Here is a 16,577-nt window from a genome sequence, read left to right as displayed (position 1 = left end):
CTCGGCTTGACTATGGTAACGCCGCGTACCTTGGCGCTCCTGAATTCACCTTGGCCAAGCTCCAACGTGCACAAAACGCTGTGGCGAGGCTCATTTTGAACCTCCCCCCAGAGCCCCGACCAAACCGGCCCTCAAAGCTCTGCACTGGCTTCCTGTGCGCCAGCGAGTAGAGTTTAAGGCCCTGTGCACCACACATAAACTCATTAACGGGGCTGGCCCTGCCGCTCTTAAAGACATGGTCATCCCCTACAAAGCCCCCAGAAACCTTCGCTCTGACAGCGAACATCTGGCTATAGTTCCAAAATTTAAGAAGTCGCGCACCGGTGGCCACCGCTTCTCGGTCAACGCCTCCTCAAAATGGAATGAACTTCCTCGCAATCTGCGTCTCGAACCCTGTCACGCCCTCTTCCGTAAAAAACTTAAAACCTTCCTCTTCCCCAAATAGTTCCCTGGTCTCCCACTCTGGGTTCTCATAATCATACAGCGCGGGGATGCCTCCGGGTCACCAGGCGCTCTATAAATCATAAAATAAATAAATAAATAAATAAATAAATCATCCCAAATGCAAAAATCGCTATTTGCGAAATCGCATATTTGCTAGGAATTGGATTTAAGGAATCTCTATTAGAGATTCCTTAAATGCAATTCATTAACCAATTTGAAATTGCGAATTCGCAATATTTGGTCGCTATTTACCACGAAGTCTGACTTCGTGGTAAATAGCGAAAAAATAGAAAAAAGCACTTTAGTGCAATTTTCTCTGTTGCATGTTACACACACACACATGTCCTTTTGACATGTGTGTGCGCAACACCTGTGTAAATTTGCTTTTCAGGGGTGCTACAGGGTGTCCTTTGGACACCCCTGGCACCCTTGAAATCGCAATCTTATTTGCGATTAGCTAATTGCTAATCGCAAATAAGGAATACTCCCCATTCATTCCTATGGGCCTTTATTTGCGATTTAGGCCCTTATTTGCCTTTAGGCCCATAGGAATGAATGGGGAGTTATTCCTTATTTGCAATTAGCAATTTGCTAATCGCAAATAAGGAATGTGTAGGAATCGCAATTTATTTTGCGATTCCTACATGAATCCCGTTTTGCGAGTCTGTAATAGCGATTCCTTATGAATCGCTATTAAAGACTCGCAAAACGGGTCTTTGATGAATCTAGCTGTTAGTTTCCAAATTGTCTAAAATCTCTGTATCAAAGCTACCATGTTGGGGCCATTGTAAGACACCATCTTTTCTAGTATAGCGGACCCACACTTCATTAAACGTAATGGGGCCCACGCCGTGTTTAGAATAGAGCTCATAAGTCGGAGTTCTAACTGGAGGTATCGGACATGAATCCTCCAATCTGGAATCCCTGTTACAACCACAACAGAATATCCTCCTAATTTTGCTAAGACTAGGCATCTTTGCTCACTAATCTAGCTCAAACTTCAAGGGATTATCTACAACGATAGTCTTGCAAATATACGAGTCCCTCGGCTTTGGAAATTGCAATACCCAAATCAAAGAACCAAAAACTAAGTATCCAAAGAACCAAAAAACAAAGAACTGGGAGCGACCCACGTATACTTAACTAAGGTATCAGCCACGCCACCAGAAGACCCGTCTATCGTCTTGCCGTACAAAGCATCACAAATGGGTCCAAGACAGGGCGACAGTCAGGGCAGCAGTCCTTCGTAGCCGTCAGGAAAGCGGGAAGCCTCGCAGCAAAGGCCTTCAGTCCACGTTCGACATGCCGGGGACGATGAAGTGGTGGCCGTCCTCCAGAATTTCCTCACGAAGCTTCTCACGATCTTCAGGCTTGGACCGGTACCGCTGAAGTCGCCCCACGTTGGAAGTGCCAACTGAAGAACCGGGTTTTAGAACCCAGCGGCGCCAGGGGCACGCCCAAAGTCTTCGGGTTCACCTGTCTTAGAATACAGAGACACGGGATACTTCTGAGTGGCGTCAAAGATCAAATTTATTGGCTGCAGCCAGTAACAGAAGTCCTAGAAGTCAACGCGGTTTGAGTTCTCAGGAGACTGCTCAACTTTACAAAGCAAGTCATCCCTTTTTAAGGCAAACATTATGCTTCAGGCAAACATTCCTTGTTTACAGTTTAACCAATCACATGTTTCCACAATGAAAGTATTGCATGACGACAAACCCATTTTACAGTTGTCCGGCCCATAATCAATCATTGAACAAACCCAACATTCTTCTTTAGACAAGCCGGACAAACCCATAATAAAAAGGACCACAACTAAGCATGAGCGGATTTTGCGGATTGGCAATCCGCGAATTTTGCGGATTTGCGGATTCGCAATCCGCAAAATCCGCGAATTCCCGCGAATTTGCGGATTTTTTTTTTTTTGTGTTCGCCCGTGTTTCTGCCAGTTCGCGAGGGTTTTTACAATTTCGCAATTTGCGAACTTACCTGTCGGGTCGCAAGTTTTGCGAACTTGTTGTTTCTACGTGTCCAGCCTGTTTGGGACACTCTTCTTCATCACTGCCACTCTCTGTCACCACTGCCACTCTCTGACTACTCATGCCACCCTCTGGCCCACCCATGCCACCCTCTGTTTCATCACCACACCCTCTGGTTGTCCAGTGTACATTATTTTCGGCAAAGCAAAGCACACCTTCCCTGCCTCAAGTGACCTGAATTAATTTGGGGCTGATTAATGTGTCACAGAATATTTTTTTAGCTGGCACCTGCTTCCTTAGTGCGCCCTGATTAGTGATCTTTTGCACTTGCTAAGTGCTTTCATTGTTGCAAAATTAGTTACAACACCTGCCCTGCCCCAACTGACAATAATGAATTAGGGGCTGATTAATGGATTTTAACTTCCAGCCTGGCTCCTGCTTGTCTCCCTTAGCTGTAATTCAGGACCTTTGTGGCATATGTGTAACTATTCTGAGGTTCAGAGAAGGGTCACATAATAGTTTCAACTGGCAACTGAACTCTGGAGGGGCCCCTCAGGAAGCACTACAGGAAATGGCTACTAATGATGTGCCTGAACTTTTGAACCTGGTAAGTAGTTACTTTCAGTTTTGCTAAGATCGTATTTCTGCAATTTTGCACTTATTCGCGGGGCGCGAACTCACGCGAACAGTGCGAGCAGCGCGAGCAAAATCCGCTGCTCGCGGATTTGCGGATTTTGCGGGAAATTCGCAAATCTCGCGGATTGCGGATTTCCCGAAAATCCGCAAAATCCGCGAGCGTAACGGATTTTCCGCCCATGCTTAACCACAACCCATATTGTAAATAGACCATAAAAGAAGAAACAGAAACAGATAGAAGTTGTATAAGGCATGTTTGTGTGCAGTAAAACTTTATGATGTCCTGTGCTCTGATCCTTAATCTTGATCAGCTAAAGGGCAGGAACTGGTTTAACAAGGTCAGCTTCAGGCAACAGGGTCAGTTCGCTCAGGTCAAACAGGAGTCAGCACGAACTCGAGCTAAGGTGTACATGTCCTAAAAAGACTAGTTCAGCCACAGTCATTGGCCTATGTGAGGGCAACCACAAAATAGCTGCCATACACAAAATGGAACCCATGGATTCAGAATTAACAGAACCTCAGGCAGCTGGGATTCGCACTTCCTCTCTCCCCATGCTGGGGTCAGCGCTCCAGCCTTTCGAGCCACAGATAGGATTTAAGCCAGACCCACTTGACGTTGCTAGCTGCGTGACAACGCAAAGGTTTCTTTTTACTTTTTATGTTGTTTTTGTGCTTTTAAACAGTCACTTTATTGACACACTTGCCTACCTGCAGCAGAATCTTTCTCCCTAAGACCCTGTCCGACACAGCTTGTGCCGCTTGATCGGAGGGCTGCTGGGATTCACACTCCCTCTCTCCCCATGCTGGGGTCAGCGCTCCAGCCTTTTGAGCCACAGATAGGATTTAAGCCAGATAAAACGCGCACACGCAGCAGACGCAGCAGTCTCTGTACCCACTTGACGCTGCTAGCTGCGTGACAATGCAAAGGTTTTTACTCTTTTATGTTGTTTTTGTGCTTTTAAACAGTCACTTTATTGACACACTTGCCTACCTGCAGCAGAATCTTTCTCCCTAAGCCCCGGTCCGACACGGCTTGTGCCGCTTGATCGGAGGCTGCTGTGATTCACACTACCTCTCTCCCCATGCTGGGGTCAGCGCTCCAGCCTTTCGAGCCACAGATAGGATTTAAGCCAGACAATGGGCGCGCCGGCGGCGCACTGAAGGCGCACCAAAGGCAAGCCCGTCTGCGCCCGTCCGCGCCCGTCCGCGCCCGTCCGCGCCTGGAACGGGCCCAGGGCCATACCCCCTGGTCGACAACTCACAAACACCAAGAAATTCTACTCAGGCAAGGAACTTCTTCAACTACGCCCACCACTTGATAATATCTGTATCACTCTGGTATTCAAAGATCCGGCCAGAAAACAGAAAACATCATGCCCCCACTGTGATTTTAAGCTATCCTTATCACCCACCCGAAAAACCACCATCACCCGTTGTATGGTTAACAACAAGGCACCGACCATAGTAGCTGTGCTTATTAATGCTCGCTCCTTGAGCAAACATAAGCAAGAAATAGCAGACCTGATCACTGACCGTAACATCGACCTACTGTTTATCACAGAAACATGGACCGACCAAGCCTCTGAACCAGATCTGACGGTAGCCACTCCTGAAGGCTATGTATCTCTGAGACTGGATAGAGTAAACAAAAAGGAGGTGGATTGGCGATAATCTCGCGTAACAATCTTTCTACCAGAATAGTCCACGTTCCTTCCTCAACGTGTGAAACCATTCACTTCTCTATTTCGCTAACCCCATCACACACTTTCAAAGGAATTCTACTCTACCGACCCCCAGGAACCAGGACAGAATTCCTAGCCACTCTTAACAATCTGATGGAATCCTTAGTGGTAGAGGACTCCTTCACCATTTTAGGTGATTTCAATTTCCACCTGGAAAATACACATAATAATGACACCAACTCGTTATTAGCAGACCTGGATTCCATGGGCCTAGTACAGTTAGTCACGAAGGCCACTCACGAGAACAGCCATACGTTGGATGGCTTATTCTCTAACTCAAATAACGTCCTAGTAAAAGACATTCTGCCTTTAGCATGGACCGATCACCATACCATTATATTTAACATACTACCTGACAGTAACCCACTTATTAATGTTTCGGCAACCAGCCCAGAGGTATTTAAGGTATGGAAAGACATAAATAACGAACAACTTAAAACTCTTCTATCTTCCACTCTTCCTGAGGTTCCACCCAACCCAAACATAGCCACCACCAGATACGCTAACTGGCTCCATAATGCAATGAATTTGCTGGAGCCAAAGAAAACGATCTCCAAAAATAGGACCTCTCCTTCGGTACCCTGGTTTACAGACTCTCTCAGGGAACAAAAACAGATGTGTAGAAATCGTGAAAGACACTGGCGTAAACTCTACGCTGGTGAAGAAAAAATTTGCTATTGGGAAGAATTGGCCAAATACAAACTTATGATTATGCAGGAAAAAAGACAATTCTACACAGCTACTAGCCAAAAACTCAAATAAACAACTCTATCAAGTAGTCAATAAGCTAGCAGGCCGACCACCAGTGGCCGCATCTGTTCCATCACAATCCCTGTGTAACTCACTAGCGGATTATTTCTACAAGAAAGTAAACAAAATCTATTCGGAATTCTCAGCACACACTAATAATAACATACAGTCCACATTTATGAATCCTTTAGACCACCTCTTTGTTCAGTTTGAAACAGTCACTGGGGATCAAATTGCCGAGATAATGAACACTATTAAAGCTGGATCAGCTAATGACCCTTGCCCACCTAAGGTTCTTGCCCCTGTCACTGACCTAATAGCCCCAGTATTAGCACAAATCTGCAACACCATGTTCACATCTGGAATTTACCCCACCTCATGGAGAAAAAAACATTCTAAAACCACTTCTAAAAAAACCACACTTGGATCCGGAGGTCACCAAGAACTATAGGCCTATAGCTAGCCTACCTTTTCCGGACAATGTGATTGAAAAGGTGATGAACCAACAACTTTCTGAATACATTGAAGACCACCACTTGTTAGATGACACCCAATTTGGTTTTCGAAAAGCACATGGCACAGAAACAGCTCTAATCAAAGCCTCAGAAGATATAAGAACTATTATGGACCAGGGAGGCACGGCTGTGCTCATACTGTTAGATCTGTCAGCTGCTTTTGACACAGTCGATCACACCACCCTGATCAACCGTGTCTCTGCAATGGGTATCCAAGACAGGGCAAAAGAACTACTGTCATCCTTTCTTTCCAACCGGACCCAGGCTGTGACCCTGGGCTCTTTCCACTCCGCCCAATTGACGTTACCCTGCGGAGTTCCACAAGGCTCATCCCTAAGTCCGACACTTTTTAACATCTATTTGTTGGACCTAGCTAGAGTCATAAAGGCTCATGGGATGGGCCTTACATCCTGTGCGGATGATACCCAGTTGGTGCTCGCGGTTAACAACAATGGAGAGAAGGTAGCAGCCAGCTTTCAAGAGGGCATGCTGGCCATCAGCAACTGGATGGCCAGCAACTGCCTAAAATTGAACTCTGATAAAACGGAGGTCATTATCTTCGGCAAGCTATCCCCTTCATGGCCCAGTTCCTGGTGGCCACCTACATTTGGCGCCCCACCCAACCCAGTACCCAAGGTAAGGAACCTAGGCATCATGTTCGATGATAGATTGACTTTTGTACCCTACGCCAATCTGGTGGTCTCGGCAGCGTTCCACAAACTTCGACTGATCAAACAAATTCTTCCATTTCTCCCCGTGAACGCAGGTAAAACTCTGGTCAGTACACTGGTGATGTCATCCTTGGACTACTGCAACGGGCTGTTCGCTAATGCACAAAGCAGGGTTATTCAAAAACTGCAAACCATTAAAAATGCGGCTGCCAGAATGCTGTCATGGACCCCCAAATTTAAACCTATCTCCCACATGATCAAAAGGTACCACTGGTTAGCAGTTAGGACCCGTATAAATTTAAGGCATTATACATCGCCTATAAAGTCTCCCGTAAAATAGGCCCCCAGTTCCTAATAAATCAGTTATCTACACACCTTCCTAACAGACTGCTTCGCTCCTCTACTGCATGTCAGTTAACTGTACCACGCACAAAAACTGTGTCCTGGGGTGACAGGCTTTTTGTCGTAACAGCGGCGAGACTCTGGAACGCCCTCCCGCTGGAGATCAGAACTTGTCAGTCATTGTTACTCTTCTGAAGGATGATAAAGACCTGGCTGTTCAACCAATAATCCTGTCCACCGTTTCTGCTCACCGTCCGCAGCGTGAGACGCCCCAGGGCATTTGTGCGCTTTATAAATTTCATAAATAAATAAAGGATCCTGGGTACCTGTGGTACCATTTACCAGGGGCTGACATGTGGCCAGAGATGCCAATTGGGTTAGTTTTGGGGGAAAGATCACAGGCCATGGGAACCTGATTGGCAGGGACCCAGGACACACCAAGTAAAAGTGCATCAGTAGTCTGGCAAAAAGTGGTGGGGTTGCTGCAATAGAAACCCACTTTCCTACACAAGCCCCCCTCCAGTCCAAAGGCCTGGAGACTCTGTAAAAATTGGGAGAGTCTTCCTAGTCTTTCAGGCGAGGAAGAGGAGAGGACGTGGTTTGAAAGTTGCAGGGCCTACTCTGCCTTACATCCTTCTGTCCAGGTCAGACCCTTTAGGGAGCTGTCCTACCTCAACAGTTTCAGGACCTAATTCCCAATGCTCCTTTCCAGGCTCTTTAGTGTCTTCACCCCATCTTTTTAGTTTGGGTTCAGAAGTGCCCACCTCAGCAAATTCTAACTTTTTTTTTTTTTTTACTTATCATTTTGGCAATAGAGAAATTAGTACAGGCATTGATGGACATTGACAATATCTTGGCATGAAAACAGCGAGCATGAAGAGCAAAAACACTTAGAATGCGTGTCACAATTTACCATAGAATCGACATGTCGCAAGCTGATAATACCCTGTTGAACAATACATAATTGCAGTTAATTGATAGTCCTCTGGACCAACCCACAACTGCATGCTCCGTTGATTGGTGTTGAATTACCAAGATTCGATCTCATTTAAATATCCACAGATACTGTAAGTCATAGAAACATCCTGATAAACTGTTTGTGGGATTAAAGTCGGGCATACCGCACCAAGGATGCGGGAGGGTAAGCACTTCACCCCACACCTCCTGGAACTATGCCGTGTTGTAGCTGAGAGCTGAAATCTTGCTGTAAACCGTTTATGTACACCTGTAGGCGCTTCAGATGTCTTTAGGCCACGAGGTACTGGGTATGACACAGCATATACCTCACAATTTGAATTGCAATAAGCACAGGCTACGTAACCAGCCTGCCAGGGTGGGAGCGGTTCTATGACAAATGCAAAACAACAGTTGATGGACAGAATGCAGAACAATGTCATACATTCACCCCAGTACAGAGATCTGGGCCTAAATCCATCGTTTTTGTGCACTCCACACCACCCCAGTTCAGACATGGCCATATGCAAATCAGCCTTGACCCTGTCCCTCATGGGAACAGTCCAGCCCGAACTGCCAAGCCATGTCTTTCCTGGACCGGAATCAAGCATCCTAGGACCGGTTTCTGGCTATCAGCCATCTTCAGCCAGGATAGCTTGACGGTGATGGATTAAACCCAGATCTGTTGACTGGGTGTGAGTGTTTGATTGGTTCAGAGGCTCCGTCCATCACCACCCCCTTTTGTACGACTGTGTTCACCGTAATTTGGCAGGGTATGCTCAGACGTGAGTCCCTTGCTCACTTTGCCACTGGATTCAAGCAAGCCGGGCTGAAGACGGCTGAAATGCCAGAAAACGGTCCTCGGAAGCTTGTTTCCGGTCCAGTGAAGGCATGGCTTGGCAGTTCGGGCTGGACTGTTCCCATGAGACACAGGGTCAGACTGACTTGCATATGGCAATGTCTGAACTGGGGTGGCAGAGTGGGCTAAAGAACGGTGATGGATTAAACCCAGATCTGTTGACTGGGTGTGGGTGTTTGATTGGTTCAGATGCTCCGTCCATCACCACCCCCTTTTGTACCACTTTGTTCGCCGTAAGTTGGCAGGGTATGCTAAGACGTGAGTCCCTTGCTCACTCTGCCACTGGATTCAAGCAAGCCGGGCTTAAGACGGCTGAAATGCCAGAAAACGGTCCTCGGAAGCGTGTTTCCGGTCCAGTGAAGGCATGCCTTGGCAGTTCGGGCTGGACTGTTCCCATGAGGCACAGGGTCAGACTGATTTGCATATGGCCATGTCTGAACTGGGGTTGCAGTGTGGGCTAAAGAACGGTGATGGATTAAACCCAGATCTGTTGACTGGGTGTGAGTGTTTGATTGGTTCAGATGCTCCGTCCATCATCCACCCCCTTTTGTACCACTTTGTTCACCGTAAGTTGGCAGGGTATGCTCAGACGTGAGTCCCTTGCTCACTTTGCCACTGGATTCAAGCAAGCCGGGCTGAAGACGGCTGAAATGCCAGAAAACGGTCCTCGGAAGCTTGTTTCCGGTCCAGTGAAGGCATGGCTTGGCAGTTCGGGCTGGACTGTTCCCATGAGACACAGGGTCAGACTGACTTGCATATGGCAATGTCTGAACTGGGGTGGCAGAGTGGGCTAAAGAACGGTGATGGATTAAACCCAGATCTGTTGACTGGGTGTGGGTGTTTGATTGGTTCAGATGCTCCGTCCATCACCACCCCCTTTTGTACCACTTTGTTCGCCGTAAGTTGGCAGGGTATGCTAAGACGTGAGTCCCTTGCTCACTCTGCCACTGGATTCAAGCAAGCCGGGCTTAAGACGGCTGAAATGCCAGAAAACGGTCCTCGGAAGCTTGTTTCCGGTCCAGTGATGGCATGCCTTGGCAGTTCGGGCTGGACTGTTCCCATGAGGCACAGGGTCAGACTGATTTGCATATGGCCATGTCTGAACTGGGGTTGCAGTGTGGGCTAAAGAACGGTGATGGATTAAACCCAGATCTGTTGACTGGGTGTGAGTGTTTGATTGGTTCAGATGCTCCGTCCATCATCCACCCCCTTTTGTACCACTTTGTTCACCGTAAGTTGGCAGGGTATGCTCAGACGTGAGTGCCTTGCTCACTTTGCCACTGGATTCAAGCAAGCGGGGCTAAAGACGGCTGAAATGCCAATGTCCTCGGAAGCTTGTTTCCGGTCCAGGGAAAGCATGGCTTGGCAGTTCGGGCTGGACTGTTCCCATGAGGCACAGGGTCAGACTGATTTGCATATGAAAATGAAGTGGGCTTCTTCCGACGGGGAGAAAATATGCCCCTCAGGATATAAGTCCCGAAATGTAGTAATGTCAAACTTAGTTACGGTGCACCGGATCAACTTTTTGCCAGTAATTGGAAACCGAACGAGCATTTGGGACTGGCAAAGCAGAGGAGTACAGTAAGGAAGCCGCGGTGATCCATCACAGCTTATCCCAGGCCCAGCTAGTAGTGGAAACTCTCTGTATGTCAGAGGGGTCCCTGGGAACTCCTTTGGGCAGCACGGTGGATAACCGTTCAGGGAAAACAAAATCCCTTCTGGACGAAGTTAGGGGATCCGTGCGCCTGGGTGGAACCACTCGTAGGCATAGCAGCATTAAGCCTCTAGATAATACAGTTGGAAATCTGGAATGCTGTAGCCACCTCTTTTGTATGGTAAGGTAAGAATTTTCCACCGAACGCAAGCTTGTTTACCACCCCATTCCAGCGTATAAGGAGTTTAAGCAATTGTAAAAAAAAAAACGTTGGTGAGGAAGATAGGGATATTGTTGAAAAAATACAATAATTTGGGCAGTACTATCATTTGGAGAAGTGCAACCCGACCAGCTATGGATATGGGCAAGTGCAACCATCTCTCAATCTGTGATTCGAGCACAGTGATAGCCTGACCGTAATTGAGTCGTAGAATCTGGGCGGTATCAAGGTGTATATGAATGCCCAGGTATTTGACGGAATCAGCGCACCATTCCAAAGGGAATTTGTATTCTCAGGGGGTCATGCTGGGGGTTAGTGGGAAGATTACTGACTTACGCCAGTTGATGCCTAAGCCGCAGAAGAGGCAGAATCTGAGTATTTCCCTGATAAAGGGCTCTAAGTAAACCTGGAGGTCTCTAACATAGACGATGGTATCATCTGCATATAGGGAAACTAGGAGGGGGCCAGTGTTAAATTGTAAGCCCCTTTGTATATGTCGTTCCTGAAAGTGCCGGATCAAGGGGTCCATGGCCAAAATGATTAACAAGGGCGAGAGGGGGCTGCCCTGTCGCGTGCCACGGGAAAGGGAGAAATGATGAGACAGGGTTCCGTTTATGCGAAGCCAAGCTGTGGGGGCGCTGTATAGTAGGGCGATGGTGGCCATGAATCCTATCGGCATACCCATGCAGCCCATGATCGCGAGGAAGAAGGGCCATTCCAAAGAATCAAAGGCCTTCTCGGTATCTATTAAGATGGCAGCCGCTGGAACTTCAGGATCAATTCTGTGGAGGACCGAGAAAAGTGTTCTAAGATTTAAAGAAGTGGACCGGTTGGGGACAAACCCAGATTGGGATGGGGAAATGATGAATTCCATCAGTTGGGAAAGGCGATTGGCCACTATTTTGGCTAATATTTTATAGTCTATGTTTGAGAGGGACAGGGACCTATACGAACCACAAGACATTGGACCTTTTCCGGGTTTGGTTAGAAGTATCACGACCGCTTCTCGAGCACGGGGGTTGCATCTGCTTCTCGAGGGCCTCTGCATATAACTTGATCAGTTGTGGGGCCAGTAAATCTTTATATGTTTTATAATAGTTCCCCGGTTAAGCCATCGAGGCCGGGGGCTGAGTAGCAGTGAAGGGTGGCAATCGCACCAAGGGTCTCGGATTCAGTTATTGGTTCAGCTTGGAAGTCTTGCATGTCTTTTTCCAGGTACACCAGTGCTATTTCCGACAAATAAGCCTCCTGAGCCGAAAGGTCACTTTCCGTTCTAGTGGAGTACAGGGCAGTGAAGTATTCTAAGAACTCCTCATGAATTTCCGAAGTGCTGGTGAGTGTCTGTTCCGTAGAAGAGTGTATCTCAGTGATGCATGCTTTGCTGTAGAGAGGCCTCAACATCTGCGCTAGCAGCCTGCTCGGCCGGCCCTCCCGCATACCGCCTAGCTGTTTGGCATTTACCTAAGTAGAGGATCTTGTGGTACGCGGCGTCACAGAATTCAATCAGCAGAGCCAACCAACGGCCTGATGTGTCAGGGGTTGGGGAGTGCAGTGTGGCGTCATGTAAGGCAGCGAGTTTGTGTTCAATACGGGAAATTGTGGTGCGGAGACTTTTCAGCACACCAGAGTGCTTGACTATGCAGGCTCCCCCGTATATATGCCTTAAAGCCCTCCCACAGGACTGCATGAGAGTCTACCAACCCAGTGTTTATAGTGAAGTAATCTTCAATAGCTTCGCGTACCTCTTCCTTAAACTAATCGTCAAGGAGCGTTTGGCTAGGGAAGCACCATTGCCGTTCAACCCCCTCCGGGCGAGGAATTTTCAGATGGAGCTGAACTGACGAATGGTCCCAATATGTTCTAGGGAGTGTGTCAAGAGTCTGAAACCAATTGGAGATAGCTGGGGATGCTAGCCAAAAATCTATTCTCGTCTAGGTGTTATGTTGTCCAGCATAATGTGTGTAGTCCGCGTGGGTGGGATGGCGCTGGTGCCAGATGTCCATTAAGGAAAGCTGGTCACAGAGGACCGTGAGAGCGCGTCGGCAACACGGTTTAGTGTCAGGGGTGGAGGCTGTGCTATATAGTGTGGGATTAAGGAGTAGATTAAAATACCCCCCTAACAGGAGCAGACAAGGTCGAGTTTTAGTAGCTATGCTTGTAGTGCGTGAAAAAATTCATGCGAGTCAGTATTCGGAGTGTAAACACACACCAATGCACCCTGTGTCCCTGAGTAAGCCTGTGACTAGTACGTATCTGCCTTCTTTGTCCCTGACTATGGAGCCTAAGCTTAAGGGGACTCGTTTGTGAATACGTATGGCCGTACTTCTAGCGTAGTTACTAAAGTTACCAAAATATCAATGGGAGCCCCAGCTGGCAGCAAATCGGAGAGGGCCCACCTGAGACAAGTGCGTTTCCTGTATATAAGCCACATCTACGTTGTGTCTAATGAGGTAGTGAAGCGCATGCCTCCTTTTGTGATTGTCGTTTAGGCCCCTAACGTTCCAGGACATGAGGGACACGCCCGAAGGACCATCTACATTACCCAGCTGCGCCATTGGAGATGTATCTTACACTTGTCATGTAAAAACAACTATGAAAACCATCAGGTTGTTACAGCAAGCATGATCTTGACTGTCCACGGGTCATGCTTCTCTCCAACGCGGATGATACTGTTTTAATGGCCCTAACAGCCAATGGCCTCCAAAAATCACTTGATGCATTTTCTGATTTTATGACATCATTGGATTTAAAGGTTAATTTTGGGAAACCTTATGTTATGGTCTGCGGACCTCAAACAACTAAAACCCAAAACTATGCGGTTGTGCCAAAGAGGATTGATAAAATATAATTCTTAATTATCTAGGGAACAGTTTTAATAATAAGCTGAAATGGGGTCCGCTTGTGACCACAATGGTGCATAGTGTATGCAGGGTGGTTGAGGGACTCTTCGGCTTTGCATCCAACTAGGGCAAAAACCGGTGACCGATCTTGTTACACTGTATAAAGCCAAATGTGTTCCGGTGGCAACATATGGAGCAGGTGTTTGGGTGTATCATAACTGTAACCAGCTACAAATCATGGAAAATAAGTTCATTAAAAGATTATTGTCGGTCCCAAATGGTGCCCCCACAAATTTTTCCCATTATGAGGTGGGGCTTAACTTTGTTAAAGATTGTATAAATATTGCCGGCTTATTTCTATGGGCCAAAATTTGGATATTGGAAGAGCTGTTATTTACTAGAGATGCTATTAAAGATTGCCTTACCTTGATGGTGCATTAGCTATCCCATGGCTCCGATTTGTTAGGGACACTATTTTGATTGCCCAGCTAGCATCCGTGAGAACGTTAGAAGAAATATAAAAGAGGCGCATTCTACTAGGGCAAACATGCGCCATTCGCAGCCGGAAGTTGCAGGCCCTCTCTGCTCATTCCCTGTCAAACAGCAATTTTATCTAACGTTCTCTACAAATATTCAGACCCGTTTTTACTTAACAAGTTTCCATTTATTGACCCTGCATTTTTTTGTGGCTTTTCCGAAGCAGGCTGGGTGGACTGACAATTTGCTGCCATGTCCTTGTGAAAATTTGGTAACCCGAAGCACGTCACACTTTACGCTTTTTTGCACCCTTAACAAAGAGCCTAGGAGGACATTTTTAGTTCAGATTCTAAAAAAATGAAAACCGTGTTTTTATATTGACAGTTTCAATCATTACGCTCTCTGGCATCCACCGATATATGTACTGGGGTTTCCAGTTTTATCAAAGTTACAATTGCTATTAGAAAATGGTATCAGTAGTTGTATCTGATCTAGATGAATTAGAATTATTACTGTACCTCCTTAAGTGCTGTGTTTAGGACTGAACATTAAGGATTTTATCTCATTATCATGTTTTTATTCTTTTTAACAATTGATCTGAATGAATTTTTCTCATGTTGTTTGTAAATAGACCATGGTAACTATATACTGTATTGCAGATCTTATGTACTTTTATGTTTTTTTTTTCTGAAAACCGAATGAAGTTATCTTGACATGACTTGACAGCAAGCATGCCTATATCCAAATAAAAACCTCTAAGCCAAAATCTTGTGAACTACTGCGTAATAACTCTGCATTACCCAATTCTATCCCCACCCAATCTCTTCTAACAGAGATTGCGACATTTCCCTAAACTTGAAACGTATCCTAATATACCAATAGCCTTTACGCTGTAATTGCGAGAACCCCAACAAGGTATATACAAGTACCAAGAGAGAAACCAAATGTGTACACTGTGGGGGGTGGCAACGCCACGCCATGTTAAGGAGACATTTAAACTATATTGATGAACTGAACTTAGATATCCCAATTTAAGAATGCCGTTAAACAGTATCCAATAAGGTGTGCCTATCAGCCTGTGCCTGCGCTTGAAAACAGTTCCATACTGGCGTTGGAGCCGCCCCCCAGTGGCGAACACCTGTCTCCGTCTACCCCAGGGCGAGAATTGTTCTGCTTGAGGGTGCGGCAAAACTCCCGCGTTTGATTCGGGGTGTCAAAGATGCGCGCACAGCCGTTGACGTCGACTTTCAGCCTCGCAGGATAGAGCATGCCGTATCGCATGTCCAGGTTTCTGAGGGTGGCTTAACCCCGTTGAACTTGCGGGGGCCTCCTCCTGCATGAGGGTAAAGTCTGGGTACAGCGCAATTTTAGAGCCTTGCCAGTCAGTGTCCTGGTCGTGGAAGTTCAATATGGGGCAATAATGGGCCGTGGGGAAGGCCTGGATTCGGCCGGGGCCCCAAAGAGCGGTGAGTGTGCTCAACCACAAAACCCAGGGTGAAGGACTCCCTTCCGAACATGTCTGTCAGCAGATTCTCGACAAAGAAGTCCAAGTGACCTGTTGACGTTGTCTCCGGGACCCCTAAGATGCAAATGTTATTGCTCCAACTGCGCTTTTCGAGGTCCTCATTCCTCATAGCAACGTCTTTAAAGATGCGTTCTACACGTTCAAGACACTTTAGGAATTGCGCCGTTCCGTCTTCGATGTCTGAAATCCTTGCTTCTGCCACATCTAAACGCTGATCAAGCGATTGTATTTTGGCCCCCATGTCTTCCCGGTGTTTGTCCAGGACATCGAATCTCCCAGTGAGCGCACGAAAGCCTGCCCTCATTTCCAGGAGCAGGGAAGGCAGATGTCTGTGTAGTGAGGGCAGCCGCACCATTGTTGCCCGTGCTGCTCTCTGCCATGGTGGATTCTTTGTTGGAACTTTGTTCTGCGATTTTTTCAAATGTCAAGGTCTTTTGCTTGGGGTCCTTGCGGCCCATGCCGCTGCGGGCTGGGGTGGGGTGATGGAAGCTAGACGCTAGGCCGCACTACGTGCCAGAGGGAGGAACTGTTGTCGTTGAACGTCATTTAAATATGTTCCGCCAGTGTGAAAATGCAGGCCGTCAGCAGGTCAGGGCCCAACGATGTACAGATGGGAGAGCCGGAGCGCCTGCCAACAGGGTGGGCCTGGTGTAGCTGCTGTAGCACCTGTAGGTGCCATACAAAGGTGTAGTGGGGAAGCAGGGTCTTACTCTCCACAGGCACAGGCGGGGACCCAGCAGGAAGTAATGCAGGCAGGGCAGGTTGGGCCACGTAGGAAGCGAGCCACTCCAATGTCACTGAGCGGGGTGCTGTAGCGTAGAGGAGAACTACTCACTCCCGAGCCCACAGCAGTTGAGGCAGTAGACGGTGGGTGCCGACAGTAACAGGCCCAGTATGGGGTGCGCACTGCGGGAGTGTGGCCCCCCTCTGTGATCTCCAGCGGCTCTGCTGCGAATAAGCGTTGAGGCAGTC

At 47.4% G+C, this 16,577-nt stretch overlaps 1 protein-coding gene across 2 annotated transcripts in view; it reads left to right on the top strand.

The window, feature by feature from the left end:
• Nucleotides 1-16,577, top strand: part of LOC147734645 (protein mono-ADP-ribosyltransferase PARP12-like) — an 844,521-nt gene that overhangs the window by 299,077 nt on the left and 528,867 nt on the right. The window lies entirely within an intron of this gene.

Source organism: Lissotriton vulgaris, chromosome 1_2, assembly GCF_964263255.1.
Source record: "Lissotriton vulgaris chromosome 1_2, aLisVul1.2, whole genome shotgun sequence".
Lineage (NCBI taxonomy): Eukaryota > Metazoa > Chordata > Amphibia > Caudata > Salamandridae > Lissotriton > Lissotriton vulgaris.
The sequence above is the reverse complement of the archived record's forward strand: the minus strand, read 5'-3'. Positions and strand labels throughout refer to the sequence as shown.